Below are 18,060 nucleotides of genomic sequence, written 5' to 3' on the forward strand. Positions count from 1 at the left end.
ACGCTGTGATATTCTAGCGGCACCTTATTAGTTGAGAGAAAGGAACAAAGGAGAAGCTAGGGAAGGGAGAAACGGCTACCACAATAACTTTTTTTACAGCCGCACATCAAAACGAGCTGGGGATTTGCAAGAAATGATCAGCAGTGGCAGATTGTCTGCAGAGGGCTCTGTTGGGTCAGCCTCTGCTCCAGCGAATGTTGAACTCCAGGACAAGCATCATGACTCACTCCTTCCAGTTCTCCAGCTGAGAGGTTCATCCTTAAAATGGGTGTCATGGGGAAATTACTCTCCCCAGGGCTCCCGGTGCTGGGATTGTAGGAGAGAGAAACAGATTGACACTCCCTTCCCTTTGTGCTGGGCCCAGGGGTAACCCATGAAACGCGGTCCAGGACCTGTCCAGAACCCGAAGGTTCCGCTGGGAGTCAGTCCGATAGGGCCAAGGCAGGACATAAGGCAGGAAACCAGGCAAGGACAGGTACAGGATCTCAGGCAGGATCTAGTATACAGCAATGTTGCTCCCGCAACCTGGGGTGGGGTCCGACAGCCTTTTATCTTTGTCGGGGTAGCGGCCGGTCCTGATCCCTCTGTGACTCACCTCCCTGTTTTGCCTGAAGGTGAGCACTCCTCCTGTGAGTACTCAGGTCTCTCCTCTCAGACCTTAGTCTCTACAGTTCGGGAGACATCAGTGGGTTACTACAACTGCTTTCTGGCGGTTCCCTCGCTGCGAGAAGCCAAGTTACAGGGAACCAGGCAGAGGGCCTTCTCGGTAGTGGCACCCGCCCTGTGGAACGCCCTCCCACCAGATGTCAAAGAGAAAAATAACTACCAAACTTTTAGAAGACATCTGAAGGCAGCCCTGTTTAATGCAGCCCTGAAGGCAGCTTTTAATGTTTAATAGGTTATTGTATTTTAGTGTTTTGTTGGAAGCTGCCCAGAGTGGCTGGGGAAACCCAGCTAGATGGGCGGGGTATAAATGATAAATTATTATTATTATTATTATTATTATTATTATTATTATTATTATTAGACCCAGAGTCTGCCTCAGCAGCTGTAAGTGATGGCCCAGCTGAAGGCAACGAGGTTATCCCCGCATCTGGAGCCAGGGCAGGCTCAGGCCCCTGACTCGGCCCAGCTGGTGCTTGTTGCAGGGGAACCTGTGCAGACTGGGACTCTTCAGGATCAGGTCCCAGACTTGGTTCAGATGATGCCTGAGGCAAAGGATCCGGTGCGGACTGAGTCTCCTCTGGTTCTGAGTCCGAGCCCGAGTCCTAGGCCATCACACCCTTGCTGATGGACAATCACCAGTGGAGCAGGGATTGGAGAAGTGGGGTAGCAGGGATGGAAGCCCATGTTTTGTTTGGAAAGCATATAGAGGGCAAGGGGGGCAGGAACAAGGCAATCCCTGCTGTGGCATCCTTCCTAATCCTTCTGTGATCACGTGTGAGAGTGATCACTGGTGGTCTGTCATACAGGAAATACAATTGCTGTGTCCTGGATAAGCAGGTCTACATCAACCAGGGTGAGGTAGCAGTGGAGCACGCTTTCAAAATGATTTGCATACCCTCCAATGGTCCTGATTTTCCGGGAACAGGCCCAGAATTACAGAAGCCATCCCAGTTTCTGATTTCATACCGGAATGCCCCTGTTTTCCTTTTTCATCCCCTCCTCACCCCGGAGAACAGTTAAAAGTGGTGTTATGTGTGTGTGGCTGCAAAGACTGAGTCCTGTTTATACTGGAAATAAAATACCTGCACCAAATGAAGGAAATTCCACATGAAACCCTTCCTATAATTTTGAAGGAAAAGGTCACTAATCTGCTTTAAATTATTTAATTGCAATGCTTCAGCAGCCGGTCATTTTTTAGGAAACACGGGGAGTGTTTATTCCTTTATTGTAAATTGAACCTTACCTTGTCTACCTTGAAACAAGTCCCATTGAATTCAATGGAGCTTACTCCCAGGTACCTGGGTAAAGTCTGCAGCCTTTTACTGCAGTCCTTAGCATTTTTACTCAGAACAAAAGAACGAAGTTCCACTGAGTTCTATAGGATTTTCTCTCTGTCATGTTCCTGATCATTCTCACTGTTTTCATTATTATTATTATTATTATTATTATTATTATTATTATTATTATTCAGGGATGTGGAACCTGTGGACCTCTGGATGTTGTTAAGACTCCCATCACCCCCAGAAAGTATGTCCAATGGTAAGGGATGATGGGAGATGTAGTCTAGCAACATCTGCAGGTCCATGGGTTTCCCAACCCAGCTGTGGTGCCTTGCCTTCTTCTTGGCCATGCTAAAATGTGATGAAATGTCAGGAGACCGATGGCGATGTACTGGCTTTGAGTTAGATAATGGTAATTTAGCTGATGAGCATGAAAGGGTGAAGATTTTCAATCGAATGGAATAGTCGATTGCTTGGATTCTCAGGTGCTGGAAAGGGCGTGTACTTAGTGGATAGGTTGCTTAAAATGGTTGGAAACAGACAGGGGAGTCTCTCTCTCTCTCTCAATTCACACTGAATTGTAAAGAGAAAAAGCCTGCAGTGGATTTCTGACCCCCTCTCTCAGCTCCACCCCTGTCAAAAGCTTAAAGTAATGAGCCGGAAACGAGAGATGCGTGGAATAACTGACACTTCCCTATCTGAACTGCATTCCTTAAGAGTACATTAAAAATAAATAAAAAATTACCAGATAACTGCTTTGACATGTGTATTTATGTGAAGTCTGAATGCAATTTAGATACCAACTACCTGCTGAGCTGGGAATATTTGCCTCTACATAAACCAATATTTGTACTGTAGGTTTTAAGAACTCAGCCTCAGTGATGAGCCCATCATAAAAGCATTGCCATGTAGATGAAATGTTACAATGTGCACCATTTCTTACTAACATCACTTCAGAGGGGGGTGGAAAACATGCACGCACACCTGGAAACACCCCTACCCCCGGCCCCCGGTAAAGGCATAATCCAAAATCCCTGTGATGGATTACTTGCATTTTTCTATGAATAGAAACATTTCATATGTACATGATATTTTGTACTAGACCTGCAATGTAGTCTCTTGCACATATAAAAGCATGGAAAAAATTCTGCTCATCTGGCACATCGTGTATGCTTCAGGGCTCATCTGCACTTCCTAAATAAATTATTATTATTATTATTATTATTATTATTATTATTCCTTTTGTGCCACAGGTCTGGGATTTCCAGGTCTGAGTGTGCCCCCCGCTTTCCCCCTTGCCCCCTTTCCCAGAAAAGCCCAGCCTTCTGTCCATGACCCAGCAAGATCATGCAGTTCCTTCTGAGAAGTTTCTCCTTCCAGTAGACTTCTCCTTACTGTTTCTTTGGGAGAACATCAACTTCTGTACTTCTTTCTGTCACATAGATAGACAGATAAACTTTATTCGCATTAGCCAACGGCCATAGCAACATAAAACAATCAATATATACAATTAAAAAGACAACAACATTCACTCAGAAACATTAGCACTCCTCTACTGCATTTAGAGAGTGAGGCTGGATCTAGACACATGGAAAAAAGCGATTCAATTAAACACAATGTAAACTTCACAAAGGGAAATCCTGTTGGTGAAAGACGGGACTCCACAGCTCCATCTGGTGCCACAGTGTTAGAACTCATATAAAGCGTCTTTTTCTTTGCTAATGTAGCTGAGTCCAGAGAGTTATCTAGCACTGTCATTTCCTCAGTGTTCATGGAGATGCAGGCATTACAGTCGAGTCACTCACACACAAAACAAAATGGAGAATGTAGTAAGGATACCTCCCATATGATCAAAATTAACCAATTGCACCAGAGTTACTGGGGAGCATTCCAGAATTAAACACACAGTAGTGCATTTAAGCATTCCCAATTTCTGTAAATTAAAACACTGTCCTTAACAAGTCCTGCTTGCAGGCTTCTCACGGACATCTGGTTGGCCACTGGAAATATGGGATGCTGGACTAAATGGGCCATTGGTGAGATCCAGCAAAGTTGTTCTTCTGTTCTGTTAATAGCTATCTAAAGCTAGGACTGGATGTACTCGTATTTTATACAGGTCTCCATCTTAGCAACTCTCTCAACCAACTATATCCAAAGCAAATAAAAAATGTGCAATGGTATTCCTGCACAACCTGAGGCGGTGTCAGACCAAGTTGGACATTGGTTCCACTTCCCGCCCAAATACTTTGAGCTGGCCCCTTTATGAGCCAGACACCTAGGAATAGACACAAATAGACACACACCCCCACACACACCACGGGCCATGATCATCTCTGTCACCGATGAGACAGATTTTTAAAAAGCAAGAAGTAGTTCTTTGTGTGGCCAAAACAATGCTCTTCACAACTGTGTTGAATTCCTTTGAAAGGAACCTGTCAAGGGCTATGTGTTCCGCAATTATACTTCAGTTCCAGGTCTCCCCCCATCTTTGAATTAGGCTTCTGTGATTCCTCGCAGGCTATTATGTCCTAAAGCCCACAGTGACATAAAGCAGGAATGATGGAGCAATGACCTATTGCAATGCTAGGATATGACCCATAATATTTTGAGACTTGGAGAGCTGAACATTGGCTAATATTTTCATACCTCCTTGAGGAAAACAAAACATTGCATTGTCTGTTAACATTCCCCCCCACCCTTTGTTATGGAAAATAATCTGCAACTTGCTATTTATTTTTATTGGGAGGTGGAAGAAGAAGGACTGTGGATTTCCAGGATTCATTTTAATTAGATAGCAGGGTTGAGATGACACTGCCCCCCTCCATTTATTCATACTTGCCTGACAGAAGTTCCCAGGTGTGAACAGGTTTGGAATAAAGTAATTTTCCCCCACCTGCACCACACCAGAAGAAGGAGACAGTTGCAGTAGAATACTCTGATTTTCTGAGCTCAGTCAAGACACCCAACCCTCACCACTGGGTGGTTGGGGGTACACACTGATGATCTAACGCCAACTAGGGTTTTATTACTTATTGTTTGGGTGATGTCTTTCACCTTGGGATCATTCTGCTCTTTGGTGAAGTTTGTTAACGCCCGACCCAGGTTATTAGGAAGTGTTTGCAGTGTGTCATGAGACGTGGGGTTGAGAACTTTCTTTCTTTCTTTAATAACATTTTTACACTGCCTGACTGTAAAAAAGAAGGAAAGCAGTTTACAAGAGAAGATAAAACATTAATATCTCCATTAAGATAAATTAACTGTAATTCAAGTCCTTTGAAAAACTAAAATAGCAATAGCCTAAAAACAGATTAAAATTCACAACAGCTTTCCAAACATCTGGGTAGGCTTGTCTTAACAAAAATGTTTTTAGCAGGTTCAGAAAAGACCACTTTGCCGCTTGGACAGATCCCACCCGAAATTTTTCCATGTGGTTGCATGCCGACTCCCATTAAGTTACTATTGGGGTAAATGGCCATCTGTATTCACTTCCAAGCTGTTAATGGATCGAAATATTGTTTTTTATTTAATGCATCAATGCTGCTGTTTTATCAACGAATGTTTCCGTTATGGGATGCTAGGACACTGCACTGTCAATTTATATTGGGGATTCAATAGTCCACAGATTGATCGATTGGATTCCCCTTTCCCAAGAACCCCCATAGCCTATAAGTTTCTAGAAAAGTAGCTTACGAGACCCTGTTGTTGCCCTGTTTCTCTCTTTCTCCCACCCTCCCTGTCTCTCTCACACAAACAGCTTCGCCTTTAACCCAGTACTTACGCAGTATGGAATATCAGGAAGCCTATGGGATAAGCCAGTGACTGTTCTAGGAACAAGACACTTGGGATTCTGAGCCGGCTGGTGATGATGACAAAGAACAAAGGAAGAGTATCAAGATTTATTTACTTATTTTTATTTATTTTTTTGCAGTGGGAAGGACTTGCTTTTTAAATGCAGAGAGCTATAAAGGGAGAGGGTGGCATGTTCAGAGAAAGAAATGAGGAGACAGATAGGGAGGCTGACATGAACCACTATCACCAGAGAACAGGAGTCGCCGGAAATGGTGGAGACACTTAATGTCAACGACTGTGGAAAGGAAAACTACAGGAAGAAGAGGACATGGAGTTCGACTTGGCAAGTGCTGTGAGGATTGCTAATGTGTGTGGCTGGCTGCGACAAGAACGAACCATCTTGCTGGCACCTTTTCTGTCAGGGACGGCAATACAAGCCAATATAAAGTGGATTAAGAGGATTTAAAGAACAAAACAGTGAAACAAGCTGTTCTTTTTTATATAAAAAAATTGAGAGAGAGAGAGAGAGAGAGAGAGACTGAGTGAAATTTATGTCATTTAAAGTAAGGACATTGTAAAATAAAAATAAAAATGATGCCTTGGTGGAATCTGTATCCTAGGAGCAGCGCAAACAAAGACCATATAGTCTGTCAAACTATATTCTAGCCACTCCTTGAATCCTTCCCTTTGCCTTATGGGTGAGTGGAGGGTATTATAATGCTTTTTCTTTAAAAATACTTTTGATTCTCTATAAAGCTCTTGTCTATCTCTGGTTTAATAGCACATGCCTGATGTTAATAATATCGCAATCTTAAGGGTGCTGGGAGTTGGTAGGAGATCTTATTCTCCTCACAGAGCCACATTGGAAATTGCAGTCCTGTGGCAGCAGTAGGGATCTCCTAACAACTCACAGCTCCCTTAACAAACTACAGTTCCCAGGATTCTTCAGGGGAAGGCGGAGCCATTACTTTAAAATGGTATGATACCTCTGTGAATGTATGGTGCGGAAGGAGCCAAGGACTTGAGATAGCACCAGCACTTTGAATTGATTTAAGAATAAAAAAGGATATAGTCTATCTCACACAGAAACAGGACCAATTAAAAAAAAGAAAAGAAACATTGACTGTTCTGGGGAATGGAAGAGGAAAGAAGTTCCTATTGTTTTCCCCCATGGATTTTTAAACAAAAATCACAGGGGGCTTCGGGGAAAGGAGAGGTGCCCTAGAGAAAGCAAATATAAGTGTTCAAAAAGAAATTCTGTTTTCCAATAATTGTAAATACTCTCCAAATTAGGCACCTCTCATGGCTAATCAAATATATGCATCCATACAGATGTATAAGTATAATGACTGGCATTTTTCCTTATTTCTTTCCCTTTTGTTATGGTTTTTGAATAATTATTCCCATTATGTGTGAAGTGAAACAGAAGAAGAAAATTGATATTGATGTGTGTATGTGAGAGGCAGAGTATCGACCGATACCTGCAAGAAAACAAAGTATACGTTTTAAAATCTGTATTCGCAAACCCCTATACACTATACACAATATTATCTATACATCTGAACGGCTTGTAAAGCAATGCATATTATAGTAGATTAGGTTCTCATTGATTAGACACTTATTAGCTTCCAAAAGTCTTTATTGTTCTGCTGCTGAGATTTCACCATTCAGCATTCAGCACTTTGCATAATGAATAAATTATAGTTGAGAGAATGGACATCACCATATGGGGGTAATTTGTACTCTGACAGAAGGAGAGGGCTTTTGCACTGGTCCTAAAGGAAAGCTCAACAATCTTTGAAAATCCCTCTAATTTTTTTTCAATTATTTACTTTCAAAAGGAGTTCTGCATCCCCAGTATATGCTGAGAGGAGCTTTTGAATAGCAGCAAGCTGGGGACCATGCATAAGAGTACTAATTTTAATTGCAGGGTTTCTTAGACGCAGATGAGACAGTATATGCTGATTAACACCTTCACTGCTAGGGGTACTTTGCAACCACCACAGGCTATTCAAAGTTGAGGATTATCCAAGTTATTTTAAGCCTATATAAGTGCATTGCTTCATCCTGCCGATTTAAAATAAGAAGGAGATGGGGGCTGGGGAGCACAGCTTAGAATTTATAAGGCCAAAGTTGAGTTCTTATCTTGTCGTGTGGTGGTAGAGGCTTCCATGGTTTCCAAGATGAAAACAGGAATCCATTATTAATTTCTATTGGAATGAGATCCAGAATGGAATCTGCACAATTCAAAGTCCTGGTGCTGACCTTTAAAGCCTTAAATGGCTTTGCCCCTGTACACCTGAAGGGGTGTCTCCACCCATATCACTGAGGTCCAGCTCTGAGGGCCTTCTGGCGGTTACCACACTGCAAGAAGTAAAGTTACAGGGAACCAGGCAGAGGGCCTTCTCAGTAGTGGCGCCCTCCCTGTGGAACGCTCTCCCATCAGATGTCAAGGAGATAAAGAACTATACAACTTTTATTACACTTCTGAAGCAGCCCTATACAGTGGTACCTCGGGTTACAGATGCTTCAGGTTACAGATGCTTCAGGTTACAGACTCCGCTAACCCAGAAATAGTACCTCGGGTTAAGAACTTTGCTTCAGGTTGAGAACAGATATTGTGCAGCAGCAGTACAGTGGCAGCAGGAGACCCCATTAGCTAAAGTGGTGCTTCAGGTTAAGAACAGTTTCAGGTTAAAAACGGACCTCCGGAACGAATTAAGTTCTTAGCCAGAAGTACCACTGTATAGGGAAGTTTTTAACATTTGATGTTTTATTGTGTTTTTGATACTCTGTTGGGAGCTGCCCAGAGTGGCCAGTGCAACTCAGTCAGATGGGTAGATACTACTACTACTACTACTACTACTACTACTACTACTACTACTACTTCAATGTGGAGAACTTCCTGAGCAGCATGCCAGCTGTGCCACACTCTCCCCCCCTCTACTTTCCATTTCCCCCCACAACTGTCTGTCAATTTTGCATGCAAAACTGAGCATGCTCAGTCCTGATTGGTTGTTTTATTTCTCACATGCCCCCCCCGCCACACCTAGCTTCAGTTCCCTAAAGATTTTCTTTTGTACTTTTGCAAACCTTGGGGTATCCCTGAGCTGATATTTCCCTCCTGTATGCAGGTTGTGCTGGTTATACTTGGCACTTATACTTGAACATTGGAAGGAAATAGAGGGGAAGATTTAAAGCACTAAGGTCCTCAAACTGAGATGCCCAAGGCAGCTTACAACAACTAATGGTATTTGAAGTGCACTAAGGACCCAGCCTATGCAAACGTTCCACATGGGAGGAATAAAAGCTTACTGGTGTTAATAATAATAATAATAATAATAATAATAATAATAATAATAATAATTTATTATCTATGCCCTGCCCATCCCTGTTTCCCCAGCCACTCTGGGTGGCTTCCAACAGAATATTAAAATACAATAATCAATTAAACGTTAAAAGCTTTCCAGTCGCTACCAGTCTGCGACAGGATGACTGTTTCTTGAGCTGCCACTGAAATTTCACCTAAAATGAAACTGAAAGGAAATGTGGAGGTTTCTCCCATGGTGAAACATCAAGGAAAGCCAATGCCATTTTGATAAAAGTGGAGCCATTTCTTAGAGTCATGTTAAACTCCCCTATATCTGTGTCCATATGCAGGATTCAATCTGTATTTCTAATGGAATGCCAATAACTGGTTTTTATATCCATATTCTAGGGGACGTAGGTAGCACTGTGGTCTAAACCACTGAGCCTAGGGCCTGGCGATCGGTAGGTCGGCGGTTCGAATCCCCACGACGGGGTGAGCTCCCATTGCTCGGTCCCTGCTCCTGCCAACCTAGCAGTTCAAAAGCATGTCAAAGTGCAAGTAGAGTAATAGATACCACTCCGGCGGGAAGGTAAACGGTGTTTCCGTGCGCTGCTCTGGTTTCACTAGAAGTGGCTTAGTCATGTTGGCAACATGACCTGGAAAACTGTCTGTGGACAAATGTCGGCTCCCTTGGCCAGTAAAGCGAGATGAGCACCGCAACCGCAGAGTCGTTTGCGACTGGACTTAACTGTCAGGGGTCCTTTACCTTTTACATCCATACTGCGACCTACTTGAGACTGTAATGCACATCAAAGGATCTGCACGTCTAAAATATTCATGGTTGGATAGCCTGCCCAGTGTCTTGGTTAATACCCTCTTAGGCTGCAGTCCTAGGCATGTTTACTTGGGAGTAGGTCCCATTGAACCCAGTGATACTTATTTCTGAGTAGCCACACATCAGATTTACTGCTTCTCTCAGTCAAGTGGTGCAGTCTTTCCAAGGCAAAGGCTTTGCTTAGATTAGAAGAACACCACACATTGCAACAACCAGCACCAGTCTATGCAAACGCTTCTCTTCTATACAAACTCTGCACTGATAGCGCCAATTTGAACATGTTTTGGGGCCAAGGATGAACCCATATGTGAGTAGGAGGGAAATTATTGCGGAGGTTTTGGCTCAGTGAGCTGTGTCATCCTTTATTCTCTTGATGCTCCAAGCAAGTCCCTACTTGTCAGTTATCAAAAGAGGCTGGAAATGAGTGACACATGTCTTCAAGACTTGACATGACAGCATCCTTCCAGTTACTTTACACATAGAACAGGGCTCTCCCCATCACACTCTGACAACCCCCACATCTATGGATTTTGATGCTGAATATCAGACTTCATGTTCCCACAGACAACTTGGCAATACTGGGTGCACCCCTCAAAAGTATTTTGCTCAAAGAATAAACTAGATAGCAGTAAGTCTCACAGCTATGATCTACCTCCACTGTTGGAGGCATTATGCTTCTGAATACCAGTTGCCAGAAACCCCAGGAGGGGAAAATGGTCTTGTGTTCAGGTCCTGCTTGTGACATATCTTTGCCACCTGTGAGGCTAAGGTGCTGGAGTAGACTGTCCTTTAGTCTGATTCAGCAGATTATTATATAAATTATTTATTTATTCATACATACATACATACCCCGCCCATCTGACTGGGTTTCCCCAGCCACTCTGGGTGGCTCCTAACAAAGATTAAAAATACATTAAAATGTCACATATTAAACACTTCCCTAAACAGGGCTGTCTTCAGTTGTCTTCTAAATGTCAGGTAATTGTTTATCTCTTTGACATCTGATGGGAGGGCGTTCCACAGGGTGGGTGCTACTACCGAGAAAGCCCTCTGCCTGGTTCCCTGCAGCTTTGCTTCTCGCAGTGAGGGAACCGCCAGAAGGCCCTCGGCGCGGGACCTCAGTGTCCGGACAGAACGATGGGGGTGGAGACGCTCCTTCAGGTATACTGGGCAGAGGCCATTTAGGGCTTTAAAGGTCAGCACCAACACTTTGAATTGTGCTCAGAAACGTATTGGGAGCCAATGTAGGTTTTCAGGACTCGGCGGCTGTCCCCAGTCACCAGTCTAGCTGCCGCATTCTGGATTAGTTGTAGTTTCCGCGTCACCTTCAAAGGTAGCTCCACGTAGGGCGCATTGCAGTAGTCCAAGCGGGAGATAACTAGAGCATGCACCATTTATTGAATTTATATATCACCCTTTATCTGGAGGTCTCAGGGTGGTTCACAGAACCGGTTCTTATATTCTTATGTCTAAATCTGGGCACAATCACAGGGGAATCAGAAGGGGCCATGTCAACAAGAGGGACGAAGCCAGTGGAACAAGCAGTCCTCCCATTCAAAAGATAAAAGAAGTAAAACAGATAGTATTCTGTAATAAAACAAACTAGTAAAACAGTACCAGGGAAAAGCAGCACAATATAGCTTATCCAAAACAAAGAAGTGCCCCTCTCCAAAATAAAAATCCCTTAACTGCCAAAGATTAGAGCAGAGAGTTTGATGGATAAATTATAATCTTTATCACTAGAGGTTTTAGTGTCCCCTGTTGTTAAGAGTGCCTTTTACCAGCTTTGTTTGGTTCCCCGTGTTGGCAACCTCAAGGCTGGATTACTGCGATTGCTCTATAGAGGGCTGACCTTGGGCCTGGTTCGGAAGTTCCAACTTGTGCAGAATGCAATGGCCAGATGGGGGCTTCCAGCCCACAACATGTGACCACCTTGTTAAAGCATCTGCCATGGCTGCCCATCTACTACCGGGTCAGGTTTAAGGTCCTTGCATTAGTTTACAAAGCCCTGAACAAAGTTTACAAAGTCCAGGATACCTCAGCAACAGCCAGAACCCTTGTATCCCATCTCGGTCACTGAGACCATCTGCAGGAGCTGTTGGTCATCCCCCAAACTGGCAAGGCTCATTTGACAACAAGAAACCGAGGATTTAGTGTCCATCATCTCAGTGTTGTGGAATACTCTGGTTTCAGCAGGTGCCTTTTAAATGCCTGCTGAAAAATTTTCTATTCTGTCAGGCTCATGCAGGCAATTGAGAACACATCTTTCCACAACTGCTTTTATTGCATGTTTTTATGTTTGTTTCTTGGTAAACCACTTTAGTGGTTATATAAGTATTTTTTTTTTACATATAAATAAATAACTCTAAATAAATAACTATAATGAAGATGCCTCTCTGAGGGGGAGAGCCCACAATTTAGGGGCAGCCAGAGAGAAAGGCACAATATTGAATTTTAAACTGGCTGCCAAAGATAAGGTAATTTAGGTAGCAATCCTCAACAAACTTACACAGTCTCAGTCAGTCTCAGTCAGTTTTACTGCACATAGCAAAGGCTGCCGCAATGTACACAGAATTATTTGACAATTAAAAGAAAATATACTGAATTGATAAAAAGACTTAAAACATTTATATTATTAAAACATTACGTACTCTAAACAGAGCTATAAAAGTACCCCCAAGTACAAATAAAAACATTAAACAATAAAATTCATAAGCTAAAATCATCACATGGTCACTAATGTTAAAAACAATATCAATTATTACAGTATGCAATTTATGCTCAGAGTTTGGTGACAAAGATAGAGCATAACAAACTTACATAGGAGCCACTGTTGAAAACTGAGGGGCATCCTTCTAAGTCCTAACTAAGCGTGCTTCAGATTTCTCTGTTAGTTATGAACAAAAATTAAATGAGAGCACAACTCTCAGAAGAAAATTTAAAGGGTTAGTTTTTCCAAGAGACTTTTAAAAGCATTCTCCCCTCCAAATGAGGAGATTGTAGAGAAAGGGGAAAGAACACAAATGTAAGAGTTGACTTTCAAGTGTAAATTTTGTTGAACTTTTTTCCCTTTCTTTTTTTTCTTTTTTTGCAAAAGCAAATTTATGTTCTGTTGATTGGTACTTTGGTATTTGGCAAGACTGTAAATAGAACTTCTGTGTTAGACATGACCAGGGGGAGAATGTAACATAAATAAAATATTAACCTAATTAAGGAGTATCTTCTTCTAGCTTTAGGAACTTCGTTAGGTCTTACACGTAAGTGCAAAAAAAAGTTAAAAAGTCTTAAAATAGTCATCCTCAATGGAAGGAATGAATGCTGAGGCTTCAGAATTTGTTTGTTATCACACTCTTCTCTCTTACTCCTTCAGGGTGCCAAATTGTGACCTGCTAGAGCTCCAGAGATTTCGTGGAAAGATTAAATTTACCGGCCCTGATCTAACAAAATTTCACACACAGCAGTGAGCTGGTTGCAAACTGCTGTGCCTGAAGAGCAGCTCTTGAACCTGTAGCCTTGCTGAATGGAACAGCTGTAGACATAACCAAAGCCTGAGCTGGAGACCCCTGAGAACATAATTTCAGCCACTGACGGGAGGAAAATTCAGCTATGTCTCCTCAGAAGTAGGGTTTGAGGAGAAATCAATTTGTTTCACATATAAAGTTCAACTTAGTCCCTTCGTACTTCCCAAAACAAAAAACACAAATTGAAACATAGCCATCCTTCGAAAAGCACATTTCTTCAAATTTTGCAACGCAGTTTCCGATGCAAGTGAAGTGTGCAAAGATGCATAGAGTGGCATATAAATGATGGCATCAGTGAAAATAACATGCAAAAACAAATTATATTACACAAAATTGATTCACCAAAATGTATACAGTATTTGGCAAAAATGTGTATATTAGAATTTGGCATTAAATGCTGTTGAATTCTTCTGAGGACTTTTTAAAAATTGCAAACTGATGTGAAAATGCGGAGAACATTGGAAAAATGAGAAACGGATTGAAACTGAAACTGATATATTTGCTCATTTGTAAATCTCCATGCTCATCTCCATGTTATTTGATTGCAGGAAGAAAATCTGTTTGCAAACCCCTTAACCTGGAAAATTGCGAGAATAAAGTGATGAAATTTGGGTGCGCACTCTGGCATAATGTTATTTCCAGTTGTTTTCAGGGAGGAATCATGGGAAAACTGAAGCATTTGTGTGTGGAATGGGAGCAGGGAGTAGCGGCGTTGTCCAGTGATGTTTGTTGTGTCACACCATGCCCACTGGCAGGAATGGAATTCAGCATGATGTGTGGTCAAAAAGCCACAGTTCCACAAGACAATAGGTACTGCAGGGTGAAAGGGACATTAGAAAACAGGACAGAAGTACATTATCGTATTGAAGATTTTCCACACATCTGTGCACACCCTAACTTAGAGTCTATTCATTTCAAGAAATGTGTTCTGAATAGATCATAGCTGGATACAACTCAGAATTTCTATGTTGTATACTTTAATTTCTCTGACAACTGCCCAGAGGACTTAGTTATATGAGCATGCAATAAAATCAAATTTTAAAATGAAGAACTTTGGGGCTTCGTTTCCACTATTTTAAAAAGACAACCTGCTTCAATTCTGCATGCAGCACCCCAAAGATTGATGGTCCAGTTTTGTCTTCCTGCCGCATTATTTCACGTGGGGTAGGGTGTTAGATCTGAAGTCAACAGCTGTTCTCCCTAGTTGAAAATAGTGTCTGTTGCTTTAATGTTTGGTGGGAAGATGACATTTTGTCATTGCAGCTCATCATATTATTATGCATGTAGCAATGTGACATATTTAACTGCTAGCTGTGAGCTGAGCATTTAAAATGGGACACACCTACTGCATTTACATCTGGCAAAGCTGCAATCAGTCCTCAAAGCATCTTTCTGTGTTAGGAAGATGCTGCCCCACCGGCATAAATTGGAGATTTCATTGTGAATAATCCCCCCACCCTGCTAGACAACCATTCAGCACAGATACAAACAATACAAAGTTGGCCCTTATCTAATAGTTAATAGAGAGAATAGTTTCAGACAACCTTGACAAGCTTCATGCATACTGTTGCCATGCTTCCCAGGTTGGAAGAAATTCTTGAAGGAGCCTTTCTACATGGGCAAATCCCTGGAGAGTAAGAGTACTGGGGTCATGTGCTGCTTCTGCAATATGTGCTCATGGAAAAATATGCAAGCTAGTGTGGTGTAGGGGTTAGAGTGTTGGACTAAGGCCTGGGAAACTGGGGTTCTGATGCCCACACAGTCGCAAAGCTCACTGGGTGACCTTGGGCCAGTCACTGCCTCTCAGTTAGGGTTGCCATATTTCTTTTTTTTTTAAATGATATTTATTAGAAGTTTAAAGATTACAGAGAAAAGAAGAGGAGAAAACAACAAAAAATTTAACAAAACATACATTACAATACATAAAAAGTACATAAAGAAAAATAAAAAAATAAAAATACAACAATAACAATAAAAAACACACATCCAATATTCCATATCTTTATCTTTCATTTACTTGTTTCATTGACCTCCTCACACCTCCCTTTTTGTATTCTAGTTTAGTTCTTTGTTTCAGCAAATTCTTTCCATCTTTCTCAATTTTTATTGGGTAATTTATCTTAGCAGTCTAACTTATTAATTAACTCAGCAAATCCTTTCCATCTTTCACTATATTCTGTCGTTCAGTTTACCTTAATTTATTTTAAACTTATCTTACCATAAAATACCTTAAAGCTTAAAATTTAGTACTTATTTATACTTAACTCCTTATATCATTTCTACTAAAGCCAAAAAGTTTCATTCCAACATTTTTCCTAATACTCGTTAATTTTACACTAATTCCCAAAATAATTTTTTAAAAAACTTTCTTCCAATCTTCCTCCAACGTCTCTTCTTCCTGGTCTCGAGTTGTGTCAGTCCTTACTGTCCATTCCATCTAGTCCATCAACCTGGTAATCTTATGTCCGAGGCTCTTAAGTCTTTTCCATGTCCCTTCTGCAGATCTTCTTCTTGTTTATACCTGCACTTTACCTTGTCTTTTGTTGATCTCTTTCTTAGTTTCTTTCCTTTCTCATTGTGGAGTAGGTCTTGGGGAAACTCCAACCCAAAGATATCTCCATCTCCCCTCAGCAGATCAGCCCATTCCCCACAGTCCCATTCCCCACAGTCAGCAGTGTAGTCCAGAAAGTATTTAAAAGCATGTTTCAAAGTCCCTCCAAAATTAAGAGCCCCCACGACTCCAGACCCCCCCTGGCCCGCTCCAGATTCAATCTTCAAGGACAGCGGCTTATGCTCCTGCAGGGCCTCGGGTCTCTCCATTTGTGTTACTTGAGGTTCAGCAGCAACCTCCTCCATTGTCTTCTGCATTTGCACTTGCCCTGTCAAAACAGGTTCCTGGGTTGGTTCCTGAATGGTTTCTATATAAGTATTCGCTGTTTGTCCAAAGTTTTTGACTGCAACAGTCATCAAATCCATCTTCTCATGCATCTGCTCCAACAAAGCACTTGTCTTGCAGAAAGCAAGCACCAAAACTTCTTCTAAACACATTTTTATTCAAGGTCAGAGTCTGGTCCCACGATCCTAATCTCCACAGCTGTGAAATCCCCAGATCGACTCCAGCAACAATTTAACAAGCTCCCTCTAGAGGAGACAATTTCTATTTGTATCCATCTTTTGAAAGCAGGTCCAACAAAAGAAAATTACTTTCATTTTTCAACTTTTTTGTTTCTTTTAAATGCAAAAGGCAACATTGGAGTCAATTTGTTTCTCTTCTTCAGCTATCTGTCAAAAGACGTTCCGTTCACTGTCAATGAACTTCCCCAAAAATTCCTGTCTCTGACACCCCGTTCCCAGGTTTGAGACGGTAGAAATTTATCTTTCTTTACTCTCTCTCTGCAGGCTTGAACAATCAAAATTCCCCCTCTTTTCTCCTGCTTCCAAGAGGGGTTTTGGTGGTTAAAACTGAAGGAAATTTAGACCTTTATATACAACTTTCCAGGCTTTAGCTTGCACAATTTTTGCTTTAGTCTATTTACAAAAGCGGAAGGCGGACTTCCTGTTTAGACCTTCCCGCTTCGATACCAAATTAAAATGTTTCTTAATCCAATTTTCCGTTCTACTCACGGGTACTTGTTTAGAGTTCAATTGTCCACAGGAAAAAGTCAGTGCTCTCCGGCAACGGCTGTGCGGCTTCACTCTGTAAAAGTAGCGGTCGATTCAAAACACCGCGCCGCTCACCCCACGTCGCTTCGGATCCCCAAAAAAGGGGTTCCCTGCGAGTAGGGGAGGCACTCCTGGTTTCAGCCGAATCCCACGTTCCCAAACTTCCTCCGCCTGGGATTTTTAAGGGGTCTCCGCCTTCGCCGCGGCGGCAAGACCCGATTTTCGCGGAGCGGGTTCCTCTCAGTCAGAGGAACTCCGCCATTGTCGATGGCGCTAACCCGGAAGTCCTAGGGTTGCCATATTTCAAAAAGTCAGGGACATGGATGGCGCTGTGGTTAAACCACTGAGCCTCTTGGGCTGGCTGATCGGAAGGTCGGCGGTTCGAATCCCCATGATGGACTGAGCTCCCATTGCTCTGTCCCAGCTCCTGCCAACCTAGCAGTTTAAAAGCTTACCAGTGCAAGTAGATAACTAGGTACCGTTGTGGCGGGAAGGTAAACAGCGTTTCCATGCGCTCTGGGCTTCCGTCACGGTGTTCCGTTGTGCCAGAAGCGGTTTAGTCACGCTGGCCACATGACCCAGAAAGCTGTCTGTGGACAAACGCTGGCTCCCTTGGCCTTAAAGTGAGATGAGCGTCGCAACCCCATAGTCGCCTTTGACTGGACTTAACCGTCCAGGGGTTTTTAGCTTTTTTAGCTTTTTTGCCATTTCTAAATAATAATAATAATAATAACAATGAAGTTGTTGAGCTATTTTTAAGGAAATTCATCAAAGAATCAACACTTCCAATATGGGTTGCCATATGCCTTGGTTTTCCCAGACATTTTTACCGATTTCCTGAAATTCCGCCCAGCTGCTATTCTGACGGACAAATCCTGGATAAGTTAGCCCCTGTCTCAGCCTAACTTAGCTCACAGGGCTGTTGAAGATACAATGGAGAGAGGGAGAATCATGTACACCTCCTTGAGTAAAGGTAGGATATAAATGTCATAAACA

The sequence above is a fragment of the Podarcis raffonei genome, chromosome 1 (genome assembly GCF_027172205.1).
Source record: "Podarcis raffonei isolate rPodRaf1 chromosome 1, rPodRaf1.pri, whole genome shotgun sequence".
Taxonomy (NCBI): Eukaryota; Metazoa; Chordata; class Lepidosauria; order Squamata; family Lacertidae; genus Podarcis; species Podarcis raffonei.